The following is a 12,902-nucleotide window of genomic DNA, read 5'->3' on the forward strand; positions in this document are numbered from 1 at the left end:
CTCTGGTGCATAATTTAATGAAAATAGCATTAGTTAACTGCTTTTCTATGGTGCTTCTGTCAAAGGGTTTTAACTTGGTAGGGAACTTTTCAAGACAAGAAAATTACGGTTGTCTCAGTGAAAAGGAGTTTACCTCACACAGGAAACATAATACATAGTATTACATTTAATTTCAATATTATATATAATTTTATCTAAATTTATTTATTTATTTTTTTATGAGACAGGACCTTGCTCTGTCACCTAGGCTGGAGTGCAGTCATGTGAACTTGGCTCACTGCAACCTATGCCTCAGGCTCAAGCAATCCTTCCACCTCAGTCTCCCCACGAGTCAGGCCCACAGGTGCAAGTTGCCATGCTTGGCTAATTTTTGTATGTTTTGTAAAGGTGGGGTTTCACCATGTTGACCAGGCTAGCCTCAAACTCCTGTGCTGAAGCGATCCACCTTCCTTGGCATCCCAAAATCACGGGATTATAGGTGTAAGCCATTGTGCCTGGTCAAAAGTATCTTACTAATTATATTTTATGTCATATTTTGACTAATTTTATTTTAATTGCCATATACCTTACCCATGACCTCCTCTCCAGGTTTTCTGCTGCCAATTACCTGTATAATCAAGAAATTCTGTCTCATTTATATTGCTTTCCAGGAGTAGGGTAAAAAAATAAAAGAAATTCTATGTCATTTAGAAAAAGTTAAGGGAAATGCTTGTAATATTTTTGATTCCGATTTAGAAATTCATTTAATGAGACTATTAATTGCACTTTAAATGTGACTATCTTGTTTTTCTTATTTGAGTTTAAGTTATGGGATACGTGCAGAACCTGCAGATTTATTACATAGGTATATGTGCACTATAGTGGTTTGCTACATCTCTTGACCCATCATCTAGGTTTCTTCCCCATGATCCACTGATTATGGCTTCTAGCTTCATCCATGTCCCATAAAGGAAATGATCTTTTTTTTATGGCTGCAGGTTCCATGGTATATATGTACCACATTTTCTTCATCCAGTCCATCATTTTTGGGCATTTGGGTTGTTTCCAAGTCTTTGCTGTTGTAAATAGTGCTGTGGTAAACATATACGTGCATGTTTCTTTATAATAGAATGATTTATGTTCCTTTGACATATACCCAGTAATGGGGTTGCTGGGTGAAATGGTATCTCTGGTTCTAGATCCTTGAAGAATTGCCATACTCTCTTCCACAATGGTTGAACTAATTTACATTCCCACCAACAGTGTAAAAGTGTTCCTATTTTCCACTCACCAGCATCTATTGTTTCTTAACTTTGTAATAATCACCATTCTGACTGGTGTGAGATGGTATCTCATCGTCATTTTAATTTGCATTTCTCTAAGGACCAGTGATGTTGAGCTTTTTTTCATATGTTTCTTGGCCACATAAATGTCTTCTTTGGCCGGGCATGGTGGCTCATGCCTGTAATCCCAGCACTTTGGGAGGTCAAGGCGGGTGGATCACCTGAGGTCAGGAGTTCGAGACCAGCCTGGTCAACATGGTGAAACTCCGTGTCTACTAAAAACAAAAAAAATAGCCTGGGTGTGGTGGTGCATGCCTGTAATCTCAGCTACTTAACAGACTGAGGCAGGAGAATTGCTTGAACCTGGGGGAGGCAGAGGTTGCAGTGAGCCGAGATCATGCCATTGCACTCCAGCCTGGGCAAAGAACGAGACTTAATTTCAAAACAAAAAACAAAAAAAAAGTCTTCTTTTGAAAAGTGTCTGTTCATAACCTTTGCCCACTTTTTGATGTTTTTTTCCTTGCAAATCTATTTAAGTTTGTGGATTCTGGATATGAGACCTTTGTCAGACAGGTAGATTACAAAAATTTTCTCCCATTCTGTAGTTTGCATGTTCACTCTGATGATAGGATTTTTTTCTGTCCTGAAGCTCTTTTAGTTTAATTAGATCCCATTTGTCAATTTTGGCTTTTTTTTTTGCAATTGCTTTTGGCATTTTTGTCATGAAATCTTTGCCCATGCCTATGTCCTGAATAGTATTGCCTAGGTTTTCTTCTAGGGTTTTTATGGTTTTCAGTTTTATATTTAAGTCTTTAATCCCTCTTGAGTTAATTTTTGTATAAGATGTAAGGAAGGGATAGTTTCAGTTTTCTGCATATGACTAGCCAGTTTTCCCAGCACCATTTATTGAATAGGAATTTCTTTTCCCATTGGTTGTTTTTGTCAGGTTTGACAAAGATTAGATGGCTATAGATATGTGGTGTTATGTGTGAGGTCTCTGTTCTGTTCCTAAAATGTGACTATTATTAGACTTTAATAAGATTATTAACAGCCTTAAAATTAGCACTTAAAATGATAAATAATATTAATCTTTGAATTATTTCTAATCATATGTGTTCAAATGCCATTGACAAAAATAAATGGATATCTGGCATATGCAGATATTTTATGAGCTACAACTTTCAAAGACACAAGAAATGTTTTTTTGATTCCATCTTCTTTTCAAAAGAATTGGTTTTTTTTTCAGATTCAATTTTTAAATTAAAATACTTTTATCCCAAAATATAATTAGAAACACTTGGATTGGTACTGTGCAAATGATACCAATCTTCAAAGACCCATGGAGGTATCATGCATGCGTACCTTCTTTCTGGCTAAGGTTACATCAATATTTTCACCTAGGAACATCAAGAGAATATAACAAATTGTGTGCTGTTTGTAAGCAGTCTTCTTAGAAACCTAAGTGAGTTCTTACAAAATTATATATGAAAAGATCTTAAAATAATGACAACATTGTAAAGTGGAAGTATGGTTATTAAATTCCTATAAGATTTTTCTCTTTAGTTGGAAAATTTCTTAAGAAGTTTAAAGATATCTGTACATTAATATAACAGATGACTTAAGTAAAATATATTTCTTTGATCATTAAAGTGTAACTACTACTAATGTTTTCTATTTCAGCAGTCTCTCCTGTAACTGCTCCCAGAAGGTTAAATTGGCTTGACTTTTTCTATATTTATTGCTTTGTTCAATCTTTCTTACTTTATGTGTTAGTGTAAACTTATTTATAATAAGGATCATATTATCTACCCCTGGCACCTCTAATGTGGTAATCGAATTTTATATCTTTCGGGATTTACTTGTAAGTCTGCTTGAAGATGATGAAAAATACTAGATGGTTTCTCATTATTTTAAATCAGCTGGCTTTTGACAGTTTCCCAACTTGTATCACCATCAACACTTACTTTCTATCTTACAACACCGATTTCATTTTTTTTAAATGGCATGGACATATTCTAATATACTTACCAAAAAATTAAAATATAAAACATGGTATACATTTAGCTTTTAGGTAAAACTAGATAAATGACCTTACAGAAATGGTTGAAAAACTTTTCTTCCATAAAATAGGAATTATACTTACACCAAATATCACAGCTTAGAATCGTACTCTTGCTTTTTACACATGAGTGGTCAGCCACTGGAGACACTGCCTGATTTTTTCTGATATTCAGGCTGGTGGCTTTTATTTCACCTTCTTCCTCTCCACTTTCTTCTTTCTTTTCTATCTTTTCACCATCACTTACCCAAGAGTTAAATCTTTTCATTCTTAATTTATATAAATAATAAATTAGCATAAAAAACTTTAAAATGCAGATTTGATATAATAAGGGAAATGAAAGGCAAGCTCTGATGAAGACTTCCCAGAGAGAAATAATAAGAGGTGGTGTACGGGGGACAAAGGATGATGGGGTACAGAATGACAAAGGATAAGCCCCTGATACAGCCAGCAATGGGGACCCAAGAAGGCTGGTAGAGCTAGAAACTTGAAGCTGGCCTGGAGGGAGAGGTGAATGTACCCATATAGGCCCTGAGGAGAAAGGTTTCTCTGAGTCTGATGTTGTCAACGTCAAATCGTAAACCCTCCACACATCAAGTCTTTCTGTGGTTTCCTTCTCTCCACTCTGTAAATATTGTTTCTATCTCTTAAAACCAATGTCTCCTCTACCTCGAAAATGGTGATGACGATGATGACAGCCACAATAAACTCCATGAACCATATCAATCCACCCACTTATTTCTCCGTATTTCTTCTTATGTAAGGCCTGGGCAGAGTTACTCACCTTGTTCAACCTCTCAACTCACGGGAATCAGGTTTCTCCCCGACAGCCTTAGGAAAAGACTGTTTCTTCCACCCTGAATACAATTCTCTTCCTTTCACAAGGCTGATTTCTGCTCATTATTCAGGACCTATTTTCAAAGGTCCTTCCTGGCTGCCTGTATGAGAGTGGCTATCCCCACTATTCCCTCCTTCGGCATCCTTTTTATTCCTCTTGTAGCATTTATCAAAGTTTGTGATTAATTGTTTTTTGATGTATTTTTAATTCTCCCCTCGCTTCACAAAATTTAAAATTTTATGGGAATAAGAATCTTCATTTTGTTCATTACTACATATTTAATATATTTAATGCCTGGCACATTGTAAGTTTCTGGAACAATGAGCAGAATGATCTGAGAGCGATCCTGAGTCCTTGCTCTCCATTGCTACCCACATGTCTCCTAGTGGATTCTCATGGAACCAGTGGTTTCTGTTCTCTGACAGGGAAGACTGAAAGATGTTATGGGCCCTCAAAAACCCAGAAGCATCTAGCTTTGGTCTTCTCAGATAACACCTGTCATCTGCTGGCCCCAATTCCCAAAAACCCTCCATTTTGCAAACTTTGATTAAATTACTTTAAATAGGTCTTTTTAAAATTGAATTTTTAATCGAATTTAAATGTAACAAAAGTGCTACTATTCAGAATAACAAATCTGGTAGAAGTGTGTATATTAACAATGATGATGATGTCCTACCTTTCAGTATCTCTCAGTGTCGTATTTCCTTTGACCTCATATTATTCTCTCAGTAGAATCCATTTCACCCACAACCTTCCTCTCAGAAAACTTACCTCATGGACTTGAAAATACATATAAACTCATTGTGATCGACTCCATTCAGATTTCTTTATTCTGTAATGAACTGGGGACCTTTTCCACAGCCCTATCTTATTTACTTTTGTATATGTAGTATTCAGCCACTTTTATTGTCAACTGATTTTTTTTTTCTTAAAAATATTTTAAGATTAGAACAAAGGAAAACTAAGTGCAGGGAGAGGGATCAAGATGGCTGATCAGATGTAAGTGGCATGTGCCTCCCCTGTGGAGAGGAACCAGAATAATAAATAGATACAGTTTAAACAAATTGCCTAGAAGATAATACTAGGATTCACTAGAGAAGAGAAAGGAAGCCCAAAAATAAGAAAGAAGAGTCTCTGCCTGGCCAGTGACTTACTGAGAGCTTGGAAATGGTGGAGACAGGGAAACTAAGACAGAAATGCCCATGGTTCCACAGTCTTGGCTACAGGAGAAACCCTCAACCATGAGGTCCTTGTCTGACTCTCAGTGTCGTATTTCCTTTGACCTCATATTATTCTCTCAGTAGAATCCATTTCACCCACAGCCTTCCTCTCAGAAAACTTACCTCACGGACTTGAAAATACATATAAACTCCATATGTCTGACATATGGAGCTAGCTAAAAGTTGTTCAGAGACATTGCTCCACAAAGGGAACATACATGGAATCTCACAGCTATTTGAACCTTTGTTCTAGCAGCCAAGAATTGTATATTCCAGCAGAATAAGTTTCATAAATGAAGGAGAGATAAAGTCCTTCCCAGAAAAGGGAGTGCTAAGGGAATTTGTCATCACTAGACTGGTTCTACAGGAAATGCTTGAAGGAGTTTTAACATGGAAACGAAAGGTTGATATTTATCATTACAAAAACACATAGAGATACAGAAAGGTAGTGAGATCAGTTAGGAAGACTTAATCGAGTATGAAAAATATGTAAACTAGTAGGAATGGAGATCATGATACTATTTTGAGATGTGTAACAGAAGTAGAATGATCAGCCTTGGCAACCAGATGTAGATTGTCAGAGGAAGGTTGAAGTAAAACTTATGAGGTATCCTAACTGCAGTAGAATGTAGTAAAAAATGTAGAGGATTGTTTTCCTGAAAAAAAAAAAATCAATGCTTGCTATTTGTTTGTGGTTGTAGGTAGAAAAGACACAATTGAATTAAGTCATTCATTATGCCAGTATATTTTGTTAGGGTCTTTCAGGTTGCCAGGAAGAGAAGCTCAGGTCAGCTTGGATAATAGAATTTTATTCTAAGGATGAGATTATAGTTTAGGAAAATGGGCTCTATTATTTTTTTCCCAATTTGGAGGCACATTAGCAACCAGTTTTTAATTCTCTCACAGCAGGTCTATCCTCTTACCTTTAACACTGTTGCACTTTTGTGATGAGTCACTTGTTCTTTCCCTTTGGTTTCAGTGTTCTTTTCATCACTGAATACATTTCTCTTCTGTCTATTGTTTCTGCTTAATTCTACGGCTACGGATACTAATGGCTTTTGCTATTGATTCTAAAATCTCAAGACACCTTCTTATGACCTCCACTCTTTGGATCTTTTGCTTGACTCTGGTCCCAACTACTGATTCATCTTTTTGTACATTCAGTATGACTTTCTAGCTTTCTTTTGTTCCACAGCTATTAAACATCAGTCATTAGATAGTGAATCTTGTAAAAACACTGTTCTTCATATGTTTTTTTTCCAGAAATACCTTTAATTACATGTGAGACTACAATTTTTGAAATCTAATTGTATACTTGAATTTGTTCAATTACATAAAATGGCAGAAATACCTTTAATTATATGGTAGATTATAGTGTTTGAAATCCAGCTGTACGCTTGTATTTGTCCTATGACATAAATGGTTTTACTGAGGAAATAAAATGCCTCCTTTAACAAACATCATTGAGAATCTGCTATATGGCAGCATGTAATGTACTGAGACACAATGGACAAGAAACTGCTAATTTAAAATTGATCAGATGGGTCAGATATGTAAGTAATTGTAATACAGCAATGTAAATGTTAAAATCAATGTACAAATTAACATCTGAGGAAGTATAAAAGAAGAATTGACTATTGTATAGGGGGAAAAGAAGGCAGTTACAAAAGTGTTGATATTTGAGCTTTTGATAGTGACTAGAAAAAAAAATAGACATCACAGGCAGTGCAACATCTGTTCCAGAAGAGTGTGAGCCATTCTCTTTTATTATTATCTTTGTTGATATAAATCATTACTTCTCTATGGGACCGATTATCCTTCCACATATGAAGAAACAAACTATTTTGATAATAAATAATATGAGAAAATGACAGATAAATGTTATAACTTTGTAGTCCACTATATAAAGTATTCCTCTTTATATTCTTGAGTCTATAGTTATCTTGGTTATAAAATTATACAGTGCCTCTAGATGGAAATGTCAATTAAGTCTATAATTTTAGCATCCTCATAAGCAGTTGATAATGTAAGCTGCTTGGCTGTTCCCTAGTTTTCCACTAGCAAATATGGAGAGAAATAATTCAGATATTTCTATTCTAGACATGAATTTATAACTTCTTAAAAGAATATTCACTTGTTTGAAACCCTCTGAGACTCCATATAAATTAGAGTTTAAATGCATTATTTTTGGAGTCTACAGAATCTCCTTTTACAAAATTTAAGATTTGTCAACTTTTTGTCTTGTTAAAGTTTACAAAAGTAAAAAAAAAAATCACTATTGAGAACTTTTTAATGTAATAGACTTACATAATGGTTAGAATATTAAAATCTAGAGGCTGAGATTAGGTAAGAAATTGTTTGCTAAAAACAAAATCTGATTCAAGAATGTATTTTACAAGGAACAAAGAGTCTTAAAAATAGTCCCATAATGGTGCAATGAAAACTTTTTCAATTCACTAGTGAGCTTCCTGTCCAGCTACTCTCCCTCCTATCACAAAAATGTCAGGTGAGTTCTCAGGAAAAGAGGAGGGCTATTAGAAGTATTATTGAAGCATTTGCCATATGTGATCTTGCACTACAAGGAAAAACTTCTTTTGTATCTTCTGGGATCCCAGACTTCCACCTAAATTCTGCAAGTTTAACCATGCTTCAATTTCAGTCTGTGGAAGAAAATATTTTTTTCTATTTAACATAGAGAGAACGTTCTTATATTACTTAAGGTCATACTAGCTACCATAATACATGAACCACACATTCTCAGTAACTTAAAGCAAGAGATGTATACTTGCTGTTGATATAAAGTCCAAATGGGTATTCATGATGGCAGGCAACTCTCTCTAAGCAGGATTCAGGCTTCTTTTATCGTGTGGTGCCTCGGTATTCAACATGTATTTTCCTGAATTATCATGCTCATTTCTATCAAGACAGGAAATGAGATAGAGCACGGAGAAGCACAAGTGAGGGATTTTTAAAGAACTACGTTTAGAAGGTATACATATCAGTGTCTTCCACATTCCATTGGCTGGGATTTAGTCACATGGCCACACCTAACTGTAAAAGAAGATGGATAAATATTGTCAAGCTATGTCCTCAGAAAAAGAGAGGTAATGGATTTGGTGAGCGATCTGCCAGTATCTTCCACAATCTCTTTCTAGGTTTGTTCTTGTCTTAAAAGTTTTTGCTCATGCACAATCTAAAAAAACTGGGAAAGTCTTTATGTTTCTGTACTCTGGACTGACTTCTAAAGTTTTTCCTTTTAGTTTTGCTAAACATAGTGAATTTTAAGAACGTAAATTTCAATAGATAATCGTCTGATTGAGAGTCATTCTTCTCAACATCTATACCAATATTTTGAGTAAGATTTACTGTAAGTGAGTGATTCACTCATTCATTCACTCATTGTTTTAGCAGATCTTTATTAAATAATGCCCACTCTTCATCATGAATTATTCTGGAAAGTTGAGTGAATTAAAGATATAAAGACCCTTTTCTCACAGAGCTTACATTAAGCTGAATAAGATAGAAAGTTAAAAAAACAGATCTAATAAATATGATAATTATGTAATATAGAATAAAATGGTAAATAAAATAGAAATAGGAAAAAATATAGAAAAGCAAGGTGGGGGAGTCAAAAATCTTCTGTCAGTGAGGATAATTATATTTTTAAAAGAGCCTTAAACTTTATTGAATATATGACATTTGAACAGTTGGAGATGCTTCCTGGGGAAGAGTTTCAAGTAGAGAAAGCAGCCCATGGATAGACTCTAAGGTGTAGTCATGTCTAGAATATTGGAAAAGCAACACGAGGGACAATGTGAGAGCAGTGAGAAAAATGAAGATAATACAAGAAGTGGGAGGTCAGAGAGTCAGTAACAGAGAGTTCACAAGCATAAACATTTTGAAAGAGGTTAAGAAACTGGAATGCAAATGGATTTCTTTAAAACTACTTCAAAATACTATGTACCATAGGGATAATTTGAATAAAATTGAATAATATGTTTAAACTGTTCAGCATGTGTTACAAATAACAAACATTTTAGTGTATTATTTGATTTCTTTTTTTGATAGATTCATGACATTTACAGGAAAAATGACTAGTGTTTACGATTTCTGAATGTTCTAGTTGAGAGTTAATGAACAGAGCTTGGGATGCAAAAATGTGGAAAATTGATCTCACTTCCCTGGTTCTAACCTAGACTTTACCAGTCCCCTGTTCCCCTTGTACCGGGGGTGGGTAGGCATCTGCTCTCCTGACCTTTCCCCCATGGTAGGCGTCCTCTGCCTGGAAATTGTGAAGAATCTAAGTGTACAATTTGCTGATAACAGTGCACCTAAGATAAGTTTATTCTTATTCTTCCTTATCCATTTGAAGAAATCATCCTCAGAGATTCTCCTCTTGACTCAGTTCTGTTTCATTCTATCCTGTGCAGATTGCCATGAATCATTTTTACTCAAAAATGGAGAGGAAAGAGAGGGAGGGAGCAGGAGAAAGAAACAAGGTAGGGGAAGAGAAAGTGAGAGAGAGGGAAACAGAGAGAGAGAGAGAAGAGAGGGAGAGGGGGAGAGAAGACGGAGAGAGAGGAGAGGAAGAAAAAAGACCAGATCCAAAGGGATCTATCAGTTCTTTCATCTTTCTTTGGTGCACAGCAAATCAGTTTGTATATACAAATCTTCCCAGTATCCTTATAATACCCTAAACAGACAAGCGAAAACCTGAATAAACATGGTGTAGCTAAACCAGAAAATTCCCAAGTTAAACATTCCTTGAGAAACGACAAATTGGGCTAAGCACATAGAACGAAAATTGAATGACATATAGAGATATTTTGAGCTTTAGACTATTTTATATATGAATAAATTAAAACTCTCACACTTACTTGCAAAGTATGTGAAAGAGAAGTGAACTTGGATTTGTTTACACAGTTCAACATAAAGAGAAAAACTATTAATTTGATGGATATGGGTGGTGTAAAGGTCAGAGAAATTACACAAGTTCTTCAGTTATATCTGTATTTTCTTCATTAATCAGATAACCAGGTATCTAGCAATTTAAATGTAGTAACAGATTACTGCTCATTTTTATCTTTCCATATTTGCCTTCAATATGGCAAACTTTATGTGGATTTAGACTTCCAGGTAATATTGTGTCATTTAAATTTCAACATTTTCTATTTTCTTTTGATTTGTAACAGGAAGTTTATAATAGAAATAATTGAACTGTTTTACTGCTACAAAGCATCATTTAAAAATATTATATATATATACCATTTTCCTGTATTTAATTCACTCCTTTTTGATAGTGGTATATCCATTTTAATAGTGATGATTAGCCAAAACCTTTCTGTGAGGTATTGTGCTCCACTCGGTCTTCATTTATTTTCATTAGAATGGTTTTTGGTTTCCCATTCTTCTATATTTTTTTTTCTTCATGACTATATCTGTTTTCATGGTTTAGCTAACTCTATTCTCGTTGTTGAAAGATTTTTACCCATTCAGGTAAGATATATTTTCAAGGTTTGATTTTTCTTGAGTATAATAATATTTCAGGGTAGTCAAATTACCTCCAAGGGCATCAATATTTAGGGGCAACAGGAGTTCCAAAACAACCCTAGAGACGATATATCACTCCAAATATTTAAAATTAGTTTCATTTATCTTTACTGACAAGACACATTTCAGAAAAGAAATGTAAAAGAGCAAACAGTATTTTGAGATGACTGTGTTGGAACTTCCCTATCGTGAACTGAAGTTGTTGTCATTATGAGTAATGTATGGAGTTCTATTTAGTGCACTGGGATTGTCCCAAAGAAAAGTAACATTTTCAGTGATATTCTGACAATTTAAAAAATGATGTCATATGAGAAAGGTTAAGGGGGCTTTAGAGATTTAATTTTTCTGGAATTTGATTTTGGTTTTGACAGGGAGTTAAATATAGAACTAATTGTAGAGTCAGTTTCCTTCAAATAAGATTTTGACATGTTAGAGTTATCATTAGTAATTTATCTTGTTTTCTTCCCTGAACGACTAGCTTGATTATGTGTTGAATGCTGGCATGCTATTTGAGTGTACTTTTCAAATAAGGTTTTTGATTGAAATAATTAGCCTGATAAAAGTTTTGCTTTGTATTTCTTAATATTAATGAACTATATTTTCTCTGTAGGCTACATTAATTCACGTTAATTTTCATATGTGTATGTACATATATTATGTATTAATTCACATGTATGTAGAATATATCAATGTAATGGAAAAATAATTTTAAAATCTTTTTGTTATGCTATTCAAATTTATTGTAAAAATATACTACCTTTTAAATTGAGGTTTTATTGAAGCAATTTTGAAAAGAAGCAAGTTGGCTAGTATTGTTACAAAAATTGGTTTCAGAAGCTTTTCTTTTTCTTTTTCTTTTTTTTTTTTTTATAGCTCACTCCTGTAATCCCAGCACTTTGAGAGGATGAGGACAGAAGCTTTTCTATATTAACTCATGTACTGAAAAAGTGGATGTTCTATGCTGAAAGATATTGGTAAACAGAGTATTCACCCCCCAAAAAGAGTTAAAAGTTAGAAAAAAAGAAATATTTTTATTGCAGATAAAGGCACTAAGCATCAAAAAGAATGTAATTTGTATAAAGAAATGGTCCAGAGAGAAATAGGTCATTGTGAAAGATACTGAATCATGAACGAAGAAGTCAACAGCTGACAAAAGGAAAAGTGAGCATTTATGAGTCGCTACACAGAGACAAAGTTTAATAAGAAGTTGCTATAGTGTGCCCTCTTTCTGATTTTTCTAATTAAATTCTTATTCTGAAATGAAGATTTCAAACAAGAAGTTTTAAGGATGGTACAGAGAAGCTCTCCCCTCTTCAGCCTGTTTTTCCCAATGGCTACATCTTAAGTAACTACAGCACAATAGAAAACCCAGGAGACTGATGTTGGTATAATGTGTGTACCCAGTTTTGTTCCATTTTATCATACGTAGATTTATGTAATTTCCACCTCAATAAAGATACACAATGATTTCATCACAAAAATACCTCCCCTGCAACCTCACCATAGTTACACTTCTTCCCTTCCTCCTTCCTATCAGCGTCCCTAATGCCCTGGAAACTATTAATGTATTTTTCATCTCTAAAACTTTATTATATTGAAAATATTATTGAATCATATTGTATATGATCTCTGGAAAGTTGCTTTTTCCCTCTGCTCAGCAAAATGCCCTGGACAGCCATCCCATTTGTTGCACATATCAATACTTCATTTCTTTTTAACTGCTGTGTAATATTCCAAGATATGAAGGTACTACAGTGTGTTTAACCATTCACCTATTGTAGGGCATTCTTGATGGTTCTGTTTGTGGCGATTACAACTAAGGCTGGCATGAACATTGGTATAAAAATTTTTACATGGACATAAATTTTTATTTCTCTAGAATAAATATACAGGAGTGTGATTGCTATGTAATATGCTATGTATGTTTAGTGTTTTAAGAAACTGCCAAATTATGTCTCAGAGTGGCTGTACCA

This window comes from Callithrix jacchus, chromosome 3 (genome assembly GCF_049354715.1).
Source record: "Callithrix jacchus isolate 240 chromosome 3, calJac240_pri, whole genome shotgun sequence".
NCBI lineage: Eukaryota > Metazoa > Chordata > Mammalia > Primates > Cebidae > Callithrix > Callithrix jacchus.